Source organism: Anser brachyrhynchus (assembly GCF_964034855.1).
Source record: "Anser brachyrhynchus genome assembly, chromosome: 1".
Lineage (NCBI taxonomy): Eukaryota > Metazoa > Chordata > Aves > Anseriformes > Anatidae > Anser > Anser brachyrhynchus.
Genome location: NC_137694.1, coordinates 122,607,494 through 122,625,732, shown reverse-complemented (window position 1 = coordinate 122,625,732; position 18,239 = coordinate 122,607,494). Strand labels below are relative to the sequence as shown.

General features: G+C 36.1%; 1 protein-coding gene across 7 annotated transcripts in view; it reads right to left on the bottom strand.

The window, feature by feature from the left end:
- The window catches only part of LOC308187861 (cilia- and flagella-associated protein 47-like), a 307,333-nt gene that overhangs the window by 53,026 nt on the left and 236,068 nt on the right, over window positions 1-18,239 (bottom strand). The window lies entirely within an intron of this gene.

Here is an 18,239-nt window from a genome sequence, read left to right as displayed (position 1 = left end):
ACATACAAAAAATGTCTTGAGTTCATGGCTGAAAGAAAATTGTAATTGCTTGTTAGGTATAACTGAATTTTTGACTTGTCAAATATCTGATTATTTTTGACAGATATATTTTTACTTTCATTTTAAATTTGGATATATGCATCTCTTAGTCCTATCTCTGAAAGCAGAGTCAAGTTCTGAAGCTATGGCAGATTTTAATCAAAATGTGCAAAGAGGTGTAAAATTGGCAATGACGCTGGTGATGTTACATCCTTCTACTTTTTATATTCAACCAAAAATTGTACTGTTTTTTACAAGTTGCCAGAAGATGTATCACACTTCATATAGTAGATGGTAACTGGAAACAGATATAAGTCTCCAACTGACTCTTTCATGTGAATGGGATACAGTGATTATTCAGCACTTTTGCCTTTTCAAAAGTTGTTTCCTTGACATAGTTTATAACCTTTGAAACAGCTAGTTTAGCTATTACTCTCTTCTGTGAGTCACATATATATATTTCTTGAGTTATAAATTTTCATAGTCTCAATACTTATACTCTTCATCATTCAAGGTTCACAGGTTTTTGTAATAAGGCAGAGCTGAGCACTATGATTTTTTTTGGTTTCTTAGTACTCAAGAAAATAGTCAAAGTTGTTAAGAATCCCTCATGAAAAGTAACTTTTGCCCACTAATTTGAATTATGCCATCAAATAATAGTTCTGTGAATCACATAACCTATGACATGGTACAGAATTTAGAATTTGCATGGAGGGAGAATGTACTTCTTAGCTAAATACTTCCCATACTAGGAATATTGTTTTTTTTTTTCTGGAGGGAAGGCTTCTGTAGCCCAGTAAATATGATTTCTTGCCATTACTATTAAAAGGTTTTTTTTAGTGACCTTACAAGATAGTGTCTCAGGATTTAATTGAGATTTGTCTTGGTATAAGCTCATTTTAGTTATGCTAACAATTGTTTAGCAGTCAGGTTTGTATTAGGATATTTTAAGTTTATAGAGGTAAAAAGTAAACATCAGAGCCCTGAACTGGAGGGCTGTGGCTGCAGGAACAATAAGCTCCCAGCCAACTCCAAGCTTGTGGGGAATTCGCTGCTCCAGCTGGATGCATATAAGTCTATGGGGCCTGATGGGATTCATCTCAGAATACTCAAAGAGCTGGTTGATATCATTGCAAAACCTTTCCAAATTGTTTTTCAACAGTCTTGGGAAGCTGGAGAGGTCCCAGTTGACTGGAAGCTGGCAAATGTTCCAGTTTTCAAGAAGGGTAAGAAAGAGGACCCTGGTAGTTACAAGCCTGTCAAGTCTTACTTCAGTGACTGGTAAAATTATGGAGAAGATTATTCTGGGAGTTATTGAAAACTTGAAAGACAATGCAGTCATTGGTCACAGTCAACATGGGTTCACAAAGGGAAAGTCCTGCTTAACTACCTTAATTTCCTTTTATGCCATATTACCCACCTAGTTGACTAAGCAAAGCCAGTTGATGTGATCTTTTTGGATTTCAATAAAGCTTCTGATACTGTATCCTTCTAAACAAAATGTCCAACGTAGAGCTAGACAAATACATAAAACAATGGGTGAACAATTGGCTAATGGATCAGGCTCAAAGGGTTGTAGTAAAGAGGATTACATCAGGCTGGCAGTCACTAGTGGAGTTCCCCAAGGCTCCATTTTAGGGACAGTTCTCTTTAATGTTTTTTATAAATGACCTGGAAGTAGGACTTGAATGTATACTAAGTTTGCAAATGACGATAAATTAGGAGGAGATGTTGACTCCCTCAAGGGAAGAGAGGCCGTACAGAAAGATCTTGACAAATTAGAGGGCTGGGCAATCACCAACTATGAAATTTAACAAGAGCAAGTGCCAGATTCTGCACCTGGGATGGGGCTACCCTATCTGTACAGACTAGGGGATGAGAAGCTAGAGAGCAGTGCCACAGAAAGGGATATGAGGGTTCTGGTTGATGGCAAGTTGAATACGAGTATCCTGGCAGCCAAAAGGGCCAAACATATCATGGAGTGCATCAAGCACAGCACTGCTAGCCAATTGAGGGAAGAGATCATCCCACTCTACTCTGTGCTGGTGCAGCCACACCTCAAGTTCTGTGTGCAGTTTTGGGCACCAAGATTTAAGAAGGACATAAAACTATTAGGGAGCATTCAGAGGAGGGCTACAAAATTGTTGAAGGGTCTAGAGGGCACCAAGCCTGCCAGAGTTCAAGAAACATTTGGGCAACACTCATAGGCATATGGTTTAGTTTTAGGTATTACTGTGTGGAGCCTGGAGTTGAACTTGATGATCCTTGGAGTGTCTTCTATCTTGGGATATTCTATGATTCTATGACAATTCTATATTACACACTTTTTCACATGTAATCCTTAGACAGAACAGTAGTTTCTGGAGCTGTGGGTACAGCTCTTACATGAACTACTCTAAAAGTTGTCCCTTGAATTGAAACTTTTCTGCTATTCAATAGCATTGTAGATTGAATTTCTCTGTTCATATAAGGGAAATATTAAAAGGTTAGCCAGAATATTGCTGCAGTGCAAATGATGCATTTTGGCTAGGAGTTGATACCTTCACAGAATATCCTCCAGTCTTCATTCCTCTATCTCTCTCGTGTTACTTCTCTCTACAGGAAAAGCTTTGTTTCCCAATTTTGAGTATTTTCTCTCAGCAAAATAAACATTTCATCTTCACTCTACTGCATTTTATATGTTACACATAATAAAATTATAAGCTGCTGAACAGTTCTGTCTAGTTATTCAGTTTTAGATGTATTATGAGCTTTTCACAGAAACAGCATATGATGCATTAACAATAACAACAATAGAGAACTTGGTACTTAAACCAAGCTATCTTTTCTTCTTAATGTTGTCTATGAGTTCATATTTCTTGAGGCATAATGGAATTGAAAAAGGAAAAAAAAAATCATTATCACTCTGAAAACAAGGTTTCAGAATTCAATTTATAAAAATGTATACAGGGGAAAAAATCCCTTGGAGAATCATATAATCATTAAGGTTGGAAAAGACCTCCAAGATCGTCTAGCCCAAACATCACACTTCCACTAATATCACCCCCTTAACCATGTCCCTATGCACCACGTCAAACCTTTCCTTAAACAGACCCAGGGATGGGGACTCCACCACCTCCCTGAGCAATCTGTTCCAATGCCTAACCATTCTTTCTCAGAATAATTTTCTCCTAATTTCTAACCTGTTTCTCCCCTGGCACAATTTGAGGCCAATCCCTCTTGTCCTATCACTAGTCATCTGCAAGAAGAGGCTGACCTCCAGCTCCCCACACCTTCCTTTCAGGTAGTTGTAGAGAGCAATAAGGTCTCCCCTGAGCCTCCTCTTCTCCAGACTAACCAATCCCAGTTCCCTCAGCTGTTTCTCGTAAGAACTGTGTTCCAGACCCTTCACCAGTTTCGTAGCCCTTCTCAGGACAAAGAGCCTTCATTTCTTCTACATTTATTAGCAAGACATTTTGATTACTTCTTTGATCTAGGCAAAAACAAAGAAAAATAATAGCCTGGATGTAATTTCTGTTGGATTTTATTAGTTTTAGGAGTAAGCATTGATTTAACTGCAGTGGCAATCTCATACAGAGATCAGCAATGCAATCATATGTCCAGGATGACAGTTTAAAGGATACATCTTACGTTTTGGCTGTGATCGTTGTAATGTAAAACCTGTTCCAGAATTTATCAAGACTACCACAGAACAGTAATTTGTCCTATTGAAAGTAAGAAGAAGAAAAAAAAAAAAAAGTAGCAGCAGTATCATCTAGCAAGAAACTCATGAGCTGTCAAGTCCCTTTCTAAATCAGACACATTTGGGATTGTTATAGCCAAGCCAATAATTCCCACCAACTTGTTCTCTTCTTTTATTTTAACAAACAATGCTTTATGACAGAACTCATCTCAGGTCCATAGGTCTCAAATTACAAAATAATTTATTTTTCAAATTCTGAAAATTCCCATGTCTATACAATATCATCTTTTAATGTCAGTGTAGTCTCACGTTATCTATCTACATTTCTGCTAGTCAGTCGTAAACCATGTAAACACACATCAATTTTGCAATCTGTTCAGAAATATTTTCACCTTAATGTAAAGATCTGGAACATGTTGGACCAGTTAATGTTGCAGATGGTTATTCACTTGTCAGACTCAGGTATAGATAGATATAGATTATATTTAAATTGTAAGACTTGATCAAATTCTCAAAACGTATCTGCTGAATTCTTGTGTTTAATAGGATGTTTATTATGGTCTATCTGGTTTAATGATTCTATGATCTGGTTTCCTAAGGGGTAGCTGAGATGTGGCATGAGTTTCCAACCATAAAGACAACTAGCTATTCTTGACTGGGAGCTGTGCATTGCTTCCTGTTTTGTGGACAAGGTTAAAATTAACTTCATAGCCCTCACTTAGAGCAAAATAAAGTAAGTATTCCAAAAATCCAAAAATATATGAGTTGCTGGCCCCTTAAATTCAGACAGTAAGATGTTTTGGGCCCTCCAGAAAAAGAACAAAATGATTAGAAGCAGATGTTTAGGAAATTATATGGATTTGAAAATTTGCTAAGGTAAGAGACAAAACAAACAAAAAAGTCTCCCAAAAGAGAGAGAAAAAATCCACTGAAATTGGGAATTGATACTAAGATGTTTCAGAAGGGATCAAGAACATAAATTACTTGACAGCATCAAGATGATTCTGAATAGTACTGACACAGGGGACAAGCTTTGGATGACTAAGTGGTAAATGAGAGCCACAGTCCTTCTGAACAGATGTGACTGTTGAAGATCCTGTACACCTGTGTGAATCCAGAAATGGAATCTGTAATCCACAGTGCAGGAGGCAAGATGATTATCATGAACATTTTCATATGAAATACAAACCAACTGTCTAGAATTTTGCTTTTACTCATTTTTGCACAAACTGCTTTTTTTTTTTTTTTTAATAGCAGGCAAGCTATTTTTCTTTTTCTTTTAATTCAGGAATGACAAAAACAGGTTGTCATTGCTGGCTCTTTTTAAAAAATTAATTAAACTACAGTAGTGGGTAAAATTACATGAAAACAATACTCTTTCAGGATAGGAAGGAGATATTTTAGGTCAGTTACTGCAACTTTCATTGATAATCACTTCTGGTAAAATAACGGGGAATGAGAATTTTCATGGAAGTGGTTAGGATTATCTATTTTAAATCTGTCAAAATGAGAGGCAGCTAGCCTTCAAATCTAGGGCATGTTACTGTTCTGTATGGTTGGGAACAGTCTTTAAAGCAGCTCTGGGCATAACTGACTTGCAATCAAGTTGAACAAATGAAGGGACAACAGCTTTTCCTGGTAGCTGTTTGTCATAGGTGTCAACTGTAGAAAAGGTGCAGGAAGAAATCTTTGCGTATAAAGATAACATTGAACAGATCTTCATAAACTGTCATTTGGCATCAACTTAATGGAAGAATTAAAAAGTTTATTTTCTGATATATAGCAGCTAGGAGTTAGAGAGGTTAGAAAACAGTTTAAAAAAATAAGTCACTCTGTAGTTGATTTTGCCTACAGTCTACAGCTTTTTCTGAGGAAATATGTTAGATCATAGTTAATTTCATTATTTTATCTCTTCCTTTTGTATAACAGCTAATGATCACAAAATCTGAAAGAAAACAGTGATTATTTAGAGGCAGATTGCAACAGTTACGTGTAAAGAAAATAAAGCTTGAACAACTAATATCTATATATACTGTTAAAGGTACTCAATTTCTTGCCCCTGTTTTCATTCTGAGGTAAGAAAAGAATAAACAAATGAATATAGTGGAAGTTCTGAAAATGTTAAGTTAAAAGTATTTTTTGTCATTTTTGACTGAACCAACAAAAGCATGTTAAAAGCATGTTTACTTATCCAGTACTCTCCAGCTTTTTTCATTTTTCACTGCTAAATAGTTCAGTCTTTGTGATCATCCAACTTGACCTAAATACACGGGATTTCTTAGAACTTACTTTGAAAAATCAAGGTTCAGTCTCAACAACTTTTCTTGAACAATAGAATATAATTAGAAAAAACAAGGCCACTTGATTTAAAAGTTACCAGTGATGGTGAATCCTCCACGTTTCATTGAAAATTGTTCTGAATGATTAAGATTTAACAATGATTAATTTAGCTCATTGTTAAAAACATGTAATATTTTGTATTAGGCTATTGAATAACATTGACCTTGTTTCTATCCCTGCTTTTTTCTGAGTGAATAAACGTCATTAACATCATTCTGTTTTTTAGTAAAGTAGAACAAATGAGTCACGACCAAATTTTTCTTTGATCAGCTACATAACATGGGATCATGGAATCTCTCTTTCTCATCTTGAATTATTTAAGCATGCTTATATTGCAAAGAGGAACAACATCTGTAGAAGGCAACATATGTTAACACTACCAAGTGGAGGGACTCGATTTATAAGTAAATAGGCTCCAGAAAGTTTGAAAAAGCTTTATTTCTCTAATCAATAACAGGCAGAAATAGCAAAAAGAAAGAAAAAAAGCATTTTCACTTCATTCTTAGTAGGGAGGAGAATTAGGTAAATCTATGGATTCAGGTCACAAAAATAACATGAAATTTCATTCTTGATTTGGAAAAGAGGAAGAGGAAAGAGGAAAGAGGAAAGAGGAAAGAGGAAAGAGGAAAGAGGAAAGAGGAAAGAGGAAAGAGGAAAGAGGAAAAGGGAAGGGAAGGGAAGGGAAGGGAAGGGAAGGAAGGGAAGGGAAGGGAAGGGAAGGGAAGGGAAGGGAAGGGAAGGGAAGGGAAGGGAAGGGAAGGGAAGGGAAGGAAGGGAAGGGAAGGGAAGGGAAGGGAAGGGAAGGGAAGGGAAGGGAAGGGAAGGGAAGGGAAGGGAAGGAAGGGAAGGGAAGGGAAGGGAAGGGAAGGGAAGGGAAGGGAAGGAAGGGGAAGGGAAGGGAAGGGAAGGGAAGGGAAGGGAAGGGAAGGAAGGGAAGGGAAGGGAAGGGAAGGGAAGGGAAGGGAAGGGAAGGGAAGGGAAGGGAAGGGAAGGGAAGGGAAGGGAAGGGAAGGGAAGGGAAGGGAAGGGAAGGGAAGGGAAGGGAAGGGAAGGGAAGGGAAGGGAAGGGAAGGGAAGGGAAGGGAAGGGAAGGGAAGGGAAGGGAAGGGAAGGGAAGGGAAGGGAAGGGAAGGGAAGGGAAGGGAAGGGAAGGGAAGGGAAGGGAAGGGAAGGGAAGGGAAGGGAAGGGAAGGGAAGGGAGAAGGGAAGGGAAGGGAAGGAAGGGAAGGGAAGGGAAGGGAAGGGAAGGGAAGGGAAGGGAAGGGAAGGGAAGGGAAGGGAAGGGAAGGGAAGGGAAGGGAAGGGAAGGGAAGGGAAGGGAAGGGAAGGGAAAGGAAGGAAAGGAAAGGAAAGGAAAGGAAAGGAAAGGAAAGGAAAGGAAAGGAAAGGAAAGGAAAGGAAAGGAAAGGAAAGGAAAGGAAAGGAAAGGAAAGGAAAGGAAAGGAAAGGAAAGGAAAGGAAAGGAAAGGAAAGGAAAGGAAAGGAGGACTAATAGGGTACAGATGGTGATTTTGCACTTGAAGAGATGTAAAGCAATCTGGAAAGATAAAGATCATCCAAAAATTCCTCAACAGCTACTGGCATTATGTTATTTCATTGTGTATTGTGGTCTTGTGCTATTGTGTGTGACAAAACTGAATTGCTTGTTTGTGCATGTTTAAAAGTGAATATGTTACTCATACAGGTCTGTATAACAGTTCTTTTCAGCAATCAGTTTCTTATTTTCCTATTTAATAGAAAATAGAAATGTTTATACAATGGCTAGAAAGAAAGAATTGTAACAGCCTCTAACAGGACTGCAAACAACTCAGCTGATGGTTTCTGCCCGTTGTATGTAGCAGAGGTAATACAGTAAAATAGTAAAACAGTAGCAAAGCTCAGGGATTAGTTTATGTGATCAGTATTCATTGTGAAAAAGGCAGTGAGACCTGTAATTAGTAGATATCAATTTTTATGGTCTATTAACCTTTGTTTTATCTTAAAATTGCTGATGAAGGAGAAAGAGATCTAATCTGTAAGGGATTTTCAGTGTTTGTGAGGCAATCAGATGAAGAAAGGTTGGCAACTAAACATAAAAAGTTATTGCGAGACTATAGTTTTTACTTCAATTTACAAAACAAGGATATTTAGCAATAAGATTCTTCTAACACAAGCATGCAAATGATGCAGTCAGAAAACATGATTTGAATTTAATATGCTCATCTACTACAAAAGCTCTCATGTTTACTGGACTAAATTTTACACCTTAAAGAGGAAGCTAATAGTTCCAATGTACAGATTAAAGAAATTGAAGCATATCAGGAAGTTTCATGGACTTGCTGACAGTTGCATGGAATAGTTTGCATTCTGAGCCTCCTCTTCAACCTTGTTATGAAAATAATTTTCCAAATGCCTCACCAAACTATTATGAAAAAAAGAGGAGTTGCTTACCTTTCAAGACTCTAGATTTTACTTTGAAACAGTCATAGCTTTAGTATGGTAAATTTTTAGTATATGTATGCCTCTGTTTATCTGGATTAATCTAAAAATAATGTTAAATACCTTCCCTCGAGAAAGTGGAGATTTATGAAAATACAACTATCAAGTACTGCAACAACATGTGAGGGTGGGAAGTACTTAAGTATTAGTGCACTTTCATTCCCTGCTTAAAATTTTAAAGGGTATAGCTATTTTTGCAAGAAAACACAGATTTGTACCTAAAATAGCATATTAACAGTAACACCAGATGTGTCAGACCCTTGCACAACCATCATGCCAGCTATTTTAGAAAGTCTAAGGACCAGTTATTGAAGAGAGTGGTATTTTGTGTAGGCAGTTGGATGTCAGCTGCTACCTAATATCAAGTCACACTATCCAACAAGTAGGAGATCACTAGTGTCTAGTGACCAATGGTAAGGACCACTGATTGGATAAAGGGTCTACAGACTGAGTATGCATATAGGACAGACTTAAATCTGTCTGAAATCATGCATGTACTTGTGAGCTAAATGAACTTAACTGTATGTTCTGCTGGTGAATGTCAAGCAGGACCAGCCAGGAAGTAGGAACAGACCAAGATCCAGAAAGGATCTGTGTCAGTGACCGGATAAGGAGCCTGCAATCCAGGCATGAGTCTTGGAGAAACATTTACATGAGTGTTGATTGTTTTTATGCTGGTAAAGGAACTGCTCTCTGTGTTATCTGTGTGGTTGGCTTGTGCTTGTGTATATGTGCCTGCTGGTATGTCTGTGGGGATAACTGCTGCTCAGCCAGTCTGCTGTGTGGAAGAAGATGCTGGCTCAAATTCAGCTCCATCAGAGGGGAAAGGAGAACTAAATCTTCATGGTCCCAAAGTCCATTGATTTCTAACCTCTAACAGTTTGAGGTTCGCATGTTTTTCAGCATCCTAAATCCTTCAATACATCACAGACCCTCTTAAATGTTAAGCCTCTTTATTCAGCAAGATTTTTTCTGCTACTGGTAACAATTTTGGATCAAGCTAATATATATACTGCTGAACTACAGCCCAACCGACACTGACTCCACCAAGAAGTAGAAAATAAATGTCTGCATGTCTGGCACACTCTGACAGCTTTCCTAAACAATTCAAACAAGTAGTCCTGAGGACTTCGTGATTAAATAAAAGCCAAACAAAACAAAACAAAACCACATCAAACCAAACCAACTTTCCTTTCTGTTCCTTGCTGACTACAATTCACAATGAGATGGCATGAAGTCGACGTTGCAACACACAAACATTTTCAGAAAGCAACAGAGATAGATATCTATCAAAGGGTTGTCAAATACAGCAGTGGGTGGAGAAGGAAGACAAAGAATTTATAGAGTTCTGGAAAATATGCAGAAGCAATGTTGAGTGCTTGGCAGGTTAATTATGGTATTATTTGTTTCTATAATTTTGACTTGTGGAATTAGTTTTTATACAAGACAAAAAGAGATATCCCTGTTTAACATACCTGGGTCTGTGCTACATCACACCAAATTCCAAAAGAGACACCAGGCACACCTCTGGTATTTGCAGTCCCTTGATATGACAGTTAGGCAGAGTACCAAGGGTTTGTAAAAAAAGTCATACAGTTGTTTTCTAAATACCTGTACCCAGTGTCTCCTCACACTGGCACTGGAGCCTGGACTTCTAAGAACAAGTGATACTATTTAGGATGAGAAAAAAAAGGTCGGAGCAGGGATCAGAACATCATACTCAAAGAGATATATAAAACCTTTACAATTGGGAAATAAAACTTTTAAAATGAAACTGAAGTACACAATGCTCCTGCAGGGCAGTTAAATCAAATTCCTATTAAGGGAAATCTTGAGGCTTAACGGCTCACTGCCTTTAAAGCTTGAGCCACTATATTGAGAAGAATTGTGTTTCCACTGTGGGTGAAAACTGTGATTTAGTTACTGAATGCTGCTATAGTTACTATATATGGAATTTGACTTTCACTTAGCTTTTGTCTTATATTTGAGACTCATTCTTCATTTCAGTCTAAAAAGCTATTTCTTCTTTGACAAAACAAAACAAACAAAGAAAAAAAATCAATGAAAACATTTACAAAAAAAAAGGCTTTAGAAAAACTCAAGTGTCAAAAAAAAAAAGTACATTAATACAACACTGTAGCAATCAGGAACTCTTAAGGTATAAAAATTCAAGGTTGAAAGTTCAATTTCAAGACTGCCTTCTAGCATTTATGTTTTAAAGTAAAATCTGTGCCCCACATAGTTACTTAAAAAAAAAACAACTCTCTAGAACAGAATACAGTAATAAATAATAATAGTAAAAAAGACATTAAAGTTCAAACCAACCAGTTTTTCCTCTCCTCAGCCCCACAAACCACCTTGTAGAAAACATCAAATTTTATCATCATCTTCCATCTTCAGAAGTCTTACACTAAAGATTCAGCTTCTTTCCTGCACATATCTTCTCATTTAAAAATACAATATTTCGAGTTAATGTTTTCAAGAACTTTATAATTATTTTCAGCCTCTTCTTTCAGGGGAAAAAAAAAAAAAGTAATTGTTCTATCTTTCTATCTCCTTCACTACTAATATCAATACCAGGAGAGTTTTGTTTCTTTCTTTCTTTTTTAGTCTACTGTTCACTTTCAGCAAAATTAGATGTATATCTCTAACACTCCTTCAATGTTTTGTGAAACTCAGCTGGATAGACAAGGAAAGTCAACTAAAAACATCAAAGAAGTAAATGCTACAGCATACTCAAAAGTTGTACTTCTCAATCAGGAAGCTACTAGCTAGTTTAGAGATGGGAAGAAGCAGTCTTCAGCTTATATTTAGGGTGGAGTGTGGATGTAGAAGGATCTTGCACTGGTGAATTCACAGGAGACAGACATTGTGGAGGACAGAAAAATGGGTATAAGACAAGGCAGTAGAAAATCAAGCTTCTTTAGGTCTGGTACTCAAGGAACAACTAGTTTGATATTACTGGTAATTTTCACACTGTACATGTGCAGCTGGCAACAAAAAAAATAGTTTAGATAATTTTTATTGTCAGTTTAGGGCTAAACATAAATTTACTGATTGTTTACAGGATGAAACAAACCTGTGTCTCTGGAGTTTTCACTGGGTTTAGTACCTAAACAGCAAGAACGAAGAAAAGCAGAGGGCAGGAAGCAAGTAATCTTACTGAAGGACACATTATGGCACACATCTTGCCCATCCTCAGCTGTTATCAAATATATTAGCAGCAATATGCTATTCTAAGACAGAATTAATCATCTTTTCATTTTCTAGTTCTATTGAAATTCAGGGAGATAATTTCTTGTCAAGTTCTAAAACACAGCAGATACTTTTAAATAGAGAAATAGGCTAAGATAATGTTAAATAACAGCCTCCTCTGAGGCTGATTTGCATAGTTTAAATGCTCTGAAGTGCTATCCTCTGGTTGTTCAGTAACAAATCATGAGATTCTGATGAAACCTACTGCATGGTGTAGCTTAAATCTGTGAGGTAATTATAGCTTGAAAATCTGTTTTCCATGATAAATCCACATGGGAAGTCTTACGTGAATTTGCATGAGAGTATGCAAAAGATGGATTTCTGATGTTTTCCCTTCTTTTATTTGCATCCTGAAGATCTTTTTTTCCTCTCTCTTTTTGCAACATCAGGAAAGCATGCTCAAGTAGATAAATCAATTCCTTATGTAGTCAAGGTGATGTACTGTTCTACTCTTTGAATTCAAGGAATTGTTTTTAAAAGAACAGCAACCAAGACTTCCTATTATTCTTATGGTATTGCATTTCACTTCATTCACTTTAAGTTATTTCATTAAAATAGTTGCCTGGATTTGAAAAAAAATCAAATAAAGGTATTTCCATACCATATAATTTCTGAACAAAACAAAACCTAAAAGTAGAAATAGTGCATATAACAAGCTCCATAAATATATATATCATATGCCCTGAAGACATTCCATAAAACTAAAAAGAAAAATCTTTAAGTTTTATGGTTCATTGTATTAGAATATTTCCATGTTTTGTTGTACCAATATACCAAGCATACCTGTTTCAGTGCTGAAAAGCATGTAAATCATTAACACTATAAATCACACTGCCTATAACTAGCCTTTCCTGTAAGAATATTTTTGAGCAGATTCCCCATCTACTCATTCTCTCAGTCATCTTTCAGGAGTGCATTAACATGTTCCTGCTGATTTACTTACATTTTCCATACGAGGAAAGCTTTGAATGTGTTGTGTCTTCAGAGAGATCTATAGAGCTTCCCATGCTGACAGCAGACACAATCTGCACTCAAGATTGCCACCAGCTTGAATGCATTGACTTTGTCAGCATACCCCTCTGGAGATAGATGTGGATTGGATTGCATCACTCATGTTGTTATGTTATGTCCCAGTAGTGTCATTGTCTTTAATAAAGCATGCTTCTCTCTGTCAGCTCTAACATGACAACACCACTCTTACAAAGATTTCAACCAGTTGAGAGAGATAAACTGGGTGATTCAGCAACCAGGAAGCTGCCATGCACATGGAGCAGGAGGAAGTCCCTTGCCTTCCTCTTCCAGAAATTTTACAAAGCAAATATTCCTTTTACATCCATACAAATTCCTGAGTGCCATGGCACTTCAGAGATGTCAGAATCAAGAAAGATGCAAGCTGAGGGTTTAGACAAGGCAACAGTCATATACATAGGCAAAGATTGCCAAGAAGATGGAAAGTCGTTGTCTTGCATACACTGTGTTTCAGAAAGTTGTTCTTGTGAAGTGAGCATAAACAGTCATTTCTTTAAAAGCACATGTAATCTTCTGTGTTGGAGTTCACTTTCCTGTGATGCTAACTAACCAGGTGCAGCACAAGTGCACAATTTTGGATTGACTTTATTGAGAAAATTGCTAAGGTGTGAGAAAATACCTAAGTCTTGAAAGATAAGAAAGGTAAAAACACATACAGAAATGTTGAGATGATAGTAACAGTTCTGGGGCTCAACAGGATACAGCTGAGATTAAAAGACATAAAAACTCAATAGGAAGAAAGCAAAGAGCAGTAGGTGGCAACATCATGGATCATCCCGTTCCAAGAAGCATGGAGGCTGACCCTTTCCTAAATGACTGATGACTACCTGGGCAGCAAATATGCATCATGAGTCTCACCGGGAACAGTGAGCATACTAATACCAAGCTTAGCAACATGTTAGTCCTGGTTATCTACTACACTTATTAGTAAATAAATCAAAGCTGTGCTTTCTTAAATTGTATACATTCTGATTGCAGAGTACATACTAAAAGCTGTTCCCCACCAGTCCCAAAGTCCTAGACATAAAGGCAGACAGACATCTATCGCCTACCTGCAAAGCCTTTTGTACAAATAGTACCCAATCATGAAATAGTTAATGTACCTGTGAGACAGTAAGTGGGCCAGAAGGGGAAAAGGAAAAACTTAAACCAACAACCTAAGTTTCAGAGCAGCCTAGGATCAATTCAAGCTGTTCTACCAAGGTTTACATTATTTTCAAATTTGCCTAAACGATGTGCTCAAATTCAGTATTTTTATGACCACTCCAGGATAAGAAATTCTGCTGTCTACTTAAAATCTTCCTCACAAACAAATCCATGCTAGCAGTTATTTACACTATCTAGAAAATGTTCAAAAAAAGCTAAATCAAGAATCATGAACTTTCTTTTTCCATCTGCACCATGGGCATTGGAGGTTACTCTCATGAACAGTGGTGGTTTTTGACCTGAAACTAGTCTATGAACTTCCTGAATTAATCTTGTGTAGCATGAGTAATTCATGCACCACATGAATAGAACATCTGTTGAACAGTTTTATTGAAGAAAATGAAACTTCATAGTTTCAAAAGATGAAAATTCAGGGAAGGAAGGAAGGAAGGAAGGAAGGGAGGGAGGGAGGGAGGGAGGGAGGGAGGGAGGATTCAAAACTAAATAAAAGTAGCAAAAGTTCATGAGAAAGAAGGAAGTCTTGGATAGATAAAACAGGAAAGTAGGTAGACCAAGGAAATTCAAAGGAAATCTGGCATCCAAATTCTCCAGCATCTCAAAGGAACAGTTTCCCTGTGAACGCATGTGAAAAAAAAAAAAAAAAGAAAAAAAAAAAAAAGTAATTGTTGAATCTAAAACCCCCAAAAGAAGGAAAACGTTTTTTGAAATGAATTTCCCAACTATCCTCAATTATTTTATTCTGGTTTGCAATGAGTTGTGCAAACTGGAATCTTTTTGGAAGAAATAAGACCAAAAGATGTGCTACATTCACTCAGAAGCGTGTAGTCCATGAGATCAGATCCTAGAGAGCCATATACAAAACTTCCATAATACATGCAAGTCTAGACATCAGGTCTTAAGTATCAATTTTGGTCAACACACCAACTGCTATTGCCTCACAGTACTTGTTAATGTAAACATAGCCTAAATGAGCCTCCGAACATTGAATAGCCTCAGCAACTCAGGGAGCGTTTCTTTTTTCTCCAGTTAATTTCATTGTTATCTTTTCTGAAGATAAAAATAGTGTACTATTGCCTAAGACATGCACATTGCTGTATAGCCTTTTTATTGCTTGAACGCACCTTTTCTACAAGTTGTTATATAAATATTGACTGCTTCTTAACACAACCTCTGATGTAAGTTATAAAGCATAAAATTACGTCTTTCTTGCAAGTGACCAAACCATTGGTACAGAATGTAGTTAGAACGTACAAGAGAAAAGAGAGCTCAACAGTTTCCAACATCATTTCAAAATAGTCTGCTAGAATGAAGAACTTTTTCTCATAGGTCTTTTTTGTAGATTTTCTAGTTATCTTGTGATAATGAAATAATTATAAAAGATAAAGAAAGGAGTCTTCCTGTGAACTAAGGAAACCTGGTATGTTAGTTTCATTGTCTTTCAGTCTTAGAAAGTGATTGCAAGAAAAAAAAAGTGCAAATAAATATAGAAATAAAGAACTAAGTCTTGAAATCTGACATTTTAGGGAAATGGTCTGAAGACTTGAGCAAAAATCTTACCCTTTCTTAGCTGAAATTAGTTTAAGAGCTGAATTATCCGTAATCATAGCACATCATAAAAAATATACTAAAATGCTTTTTCAATTATTGCCTAATAAAATATGAAACTATAATGTTTCTGACATGCATACACAATTTTAGTATCTCAAATTTGATTGCCATCACTGGTTTAACACTGCAGGCAGCGTTTTGGAAAATGTTGCTCTCACAGTATATACATTTACTGAATATATTTTAGCCTGCCTTCCTAAGCGCTTGTGAGGGTTAGTAAATACATGTATTTTATACTAAAAAACAGTGAAAAGGGAAAAATTAAATAGATAATCATAGAGATCTCAGTAAAAAAGGAAAAGAAATGACCATGCAACAGGTGAAATGATAGCTTTAAAATGTCAAAGTTTTTAAATATATCCTATAAAAATTACACTGAAATGTGAAGAGAGAGATCTACAAAATAAGGTTCTGATAGCTGTTCTTCTGTGATGGTATACCAAGTCATTCACAACAGACAAACTTATTGACCTCCTGGAACACTGATGTCTGCTAACCTATAAACTGCTTAGAATGAAGGCTGAATGAAAATGGGATCACAACTTCATATTAGGACCAGGAGAAATACTGCAGTCTGTGTTACTAGGAAAGAGTAATACGCAGTCTAGAAGTCTTAGGTTACTACTGTGAAGCTAAGGCAGGGGGGAAAAAAAAAACTAACATGAGCAACAATTTCACAGCATGGTTAGTATTTTTGCCTTTTTTTTTTTTTTTTTTTGGTAAAAGGATGGTGAAACACTATTCCAAGATTTTCAGCCTACTTCACTATTTCTGAATTTCTCCCTCTGTATTTTGCATTAGACAAAACAGAGTCAGTGAACCAAAACAAGTAATTAACTAGCAGCAAGCATAGTTTTTCCACAAGTGTAAATGTTGCATATAAAATGATCAGGTAATCATATTCCAGAAAGTCTAGTAAGAAGAATATTTGATTTCAACATGTTTTCAAAGTATTCTTTCTTTGCTATAGGGAACAGTGATAAAGTAGTCTTTGTAACACCTGCACCTAATCCACACTTCACCTACTGTTAAGTATACTAAGAAGAATCTTTCCATAAATATGATTCTTAACAAGATTCCATTGTCCCTAAATTGTGAATGAGACTAGGTGCTAAACAAGTGTGCATTCACTGGTTTTATTGCCTCCCAACAAAAGAGATTAGGCTGCAGAATCCTCAGAGAAAAAGATTTATATTATGAAAATATTTGATATAAAAGAGTAAGTATTGAAAAGTACAATTTATGAAGATTGCATTGTTGTTGTAATATTTCTTTTAATTGCTCTGTCACTTTAAATATGTACTTTCTGTGCTAGATTGCTTTGGACAGCCCCTCACAGCTTCTATGAAAAAAAAAAGGACATAACAGGGCAGCACACAGAAATGGCAAGATTTTAAACTTTCATATATGCCTGGGTAAAATCTACTTTTAGAAAATGATCCGATGTTCAGATAAATTCTTATCTCTTCTACTTCTAAATCATTCTTGCTATATCACTTGGAAATATTGCTGAAGCATAGTAAGTTTCAAGGAGAGAAAACAAAAACAGTTTGTCTGCAACATCCCTTAAAACAGAAGGGTATTCAAGTAGGGTAGTCAAGTACATCTTAAGGAAAACCAGAGTATCTGGCAAATTTTTGAATGAAATTGAAAACAAATAATCCCCATTTCATTTTTCTAACTCTGGTATTTAATAGTTAGGTATCACCTCATCGAGGAAAATTGTATGGCTTATTCTGATATCTATATCAACATGCAACATTATAACAGACAGAAATGGATGGGCACGCAATTGTATGAGATACTAGCAAACCATTTTTTTTCTTTAATTTATATTTTAAGATATGAATAATTTATCTATACGCTTTGAAAATAGAAGGCATACCTGAGAAGTATATAAAAATATAAAAATAGATATCAGGAAAATTATTTAAATATTCTCTGTAAATATAGAAGACTATCTAACTCCTAAGCTTCAGCAGAAGTTGAAAGCCTCTTTATGAATAATTGTAATAACTGAAATACTCTAATTCTATCCAAGCTTTGCCATAATGCTAGAATACTGAATAAACTGAATAAATCAATTTCTATCATATGCAAGATGTAAAACAGATTGGTAAGATTACAATACTAAAGGCAATTAACTACTTCGTATTCTATCTCAGATCAGATGTGACCTATAATGACACCTAAAATATAATTCAAAAATAAAGTCAAATATTTAAATCCTTTCCAGACAGTTCAAGTTTATAATTTCTAGATTTTATTGTCACTTTTGAAACTACCATGAGCAACATAGGAAAATACAGAAAATAGTAATTTGCAATAGCAAATCTATCTTAGAAAAAAACAATTCAAAGGACAGGCAAGTCTGAAGAGAAAGATAAGCAATCTAGAACTCAATAATTGTGAAGTCTATTTCCTATTTTGTTTTCTTTAAGTTCAATAAAAAGTAGTAGTAGTTATCAAATGCCTAAAACATTTATTCCTGAAATTTCTTACCCTTTCCTTTTACCCTTAACTGATCCCTCAAATAAACATTTTGTTTTAAAGATTTTTTTTAGCATTTACATGTTTTTCCTTTCTGCTACTTCAGGTTTTAGGAAACAGTGACTTGCTACAGGATAAACAAATAATATGA